The 2,016-nt window shown below is 45.8% G+C and overlaps 1 pseudogene across 1 annotated transcript; it reads right to left on the bottom strand.

Annotated features, from left to right (window-relative positions):
- Positions 1 to 783: 783 nt before the first annotated feature.
- On the bottom strand, positions 784 to 1,763 carry LOC147640044 (NAC domain-containing protein 76 pseudogene; annotated as a pseudogene). The gene has a single exon (XR_015269614.1). The product of XR_015269614.1 is annotated as an NAC domain-containing protein 76 pseudogene (transcript).
- Positions 1,764 to 2,016: the final 253 nt, after the last annotated feature.

Consider the following 2,016-nt stretch of genomic DNA (forward strand, 5'->3'; position numbering starts at 1 on the left):
ACCTACAAGTCTCACTTGAATTATATATATTTTCTGATACATTGCACTTGAGAGAGAGAAAGAGAAAGAGGTATTAACGTCGCTAGAATGTAACACGACGACCAACGGTGGGACTGAACTCGGGTAGATCATGGCCTTTCTAAGGGTCCTCGCACTAGCCAATCTGCCCCGTGTCTACAGCTGCAAGGTTGGCATCCCTACATGTGTCTACAGCTGCAAGGTTGGCATATTCTGCTGACATGCCCGCATGCACCAGCTTTGATGCTGATGTGGCTACAATTGCAATCGTCGTGTCCACATTACAGTGTACGCTAGTCTACAATAGCCAATATTGCTGCAATTGGGTGACATGTACATTCTCGTTTCTGACCCGGGCTCGAAAAACAAAAACAAAAATCTGCAAAACATTGATTTGTGCGCAGTGTTAAGCCGGCTACAAGGCCGGCCAATTTGTGGACAGAGGCAGCCATGGCAGAGTTTATATATGTGCGATCCTCCCGCCGTCTGTCATACCATAAAAAGGCACTCCGAGGGCCTTTCCCTACGCCTTCCCAATTCTTATATACTTTGGTTCATCTAGGGGGCCTACCACGCCTTGCAGCTACGTCTTTGCTAGCAATAGTGCCATCCCACCGGACGTGATATCGATTAGCCCCTATTTGTATTATTATTCAAAAAGCCATCAAAACATTACATATACGGTTCATGGCATACATTATAGGGTAGTATTTTTCCATTATCCATTAGCTAAAACGCAAAAGCTGAGAGACTAACCCTTGGGTGTTGTATCATACTTTGATACCATTAATTAAATCACTTTTCCATTATCGACTATGACACAACATGCCTCCATATACAGCATTTTGAGAACACTTCCTTTTCTCAAATCAATGAGTCACCATAAGGGCAAAATGACGAAATTTAATTATGTACTAAAAATTTTGAGCACTTACTCCTCCATTTGCTCCTTCTCCTCATCGTCGTCATTATCGTTGTGATAATTTTCCAGCACCTCCTCGTCCTGTACAGCCGCTGTCGGCAGCTCTTCCATTTGGGCGTACAAACTAATCGTAGGCAAGTCCTTAATTGGTTCCATCGCCGAGCCGTATTTAGATTGGCCTTGGAACGCTTTGCCTGACTTTTCTGCGGACCTAATTTTCTTCTTCATGATTCTGCAGACCACCAAAGGGGAGGCTTCCTGGGAAGGGTTTGAAGGAGGCGCGTGAGTAGTTGCTGCAAGCTGGTACTCGTGCATGACCCAATCGGTTCTTTCACCGGAGGGGGCTCTGCCTTTGTAGAAGACAAGGGTCTTCTTGACGCCCACGGTCTTAGAGTCAGAGTCGGCAATGGGGCGGTCTCTGCCGGTGGCCTTCCAATAGCCGGAGACGGTGGCTCTGTTGGTCCGAGAGCCCTTGGGGTACTTCTTGTCCGAACTGTGGAAGAAGTACCAGGCCTCGGACTCCCTGCTTGAGATGCACGAGTAGTTGGGCAGCTCCCACGGATCATGCTTGTACAGATCCACCTCTGCTATGACATTCGAATGAATCTTCTTCCCATACACCTTCCTATACAAATAAAACGCCACCAGCTCTTCATCCGTGGGGTGAAATCGGAACCCAGGCGGGAGAACCATCCTCAACGCCATGCTTTTATTGTAAACTCTGACCTCAATAGCTTACAGACGCCATGTTATTACTGTAAACTCCTCAAGCTTTTAATATTAGTAGATAGACTAGCTTACGTGCATTACACTTCATGGATTAAATCAATACACTTGCGTCTCAAAAAGGCCGTCGGCTTGCGTAGCTTATACGCCAACGTTAACTTCCATAAGCGCACTTCGAGATCGAATCAATGCTAAAGTCCATACATGTCCACACGGAAGTAGTAGGCGTGTTCGAAAAGCAATAACAAAGTAGGCCAATGATCTTTCTCTCTCTCTCCCCACCACTCTCCAAAAATTAGTTTTTTTTTTCAACGCTTAAAATTAAAGACAATGCTTAGGCTTTATCGGGA

Source organism: Cibotium barometz, chromosome 3, assembly GCF_041138505.1.
Source record: "Cibotium barometz isolate CiBa-2024 chromosome 3, ASM4113850v1, whole genome shotgun sequence".
Classification (NCBI taxonomy): Eukaryota; Viridiplantae; Streptophyta; class Polypodiopsida; order Cyatheales; family Cibotiaceae; genus Cibotium; species Cibotium barometz.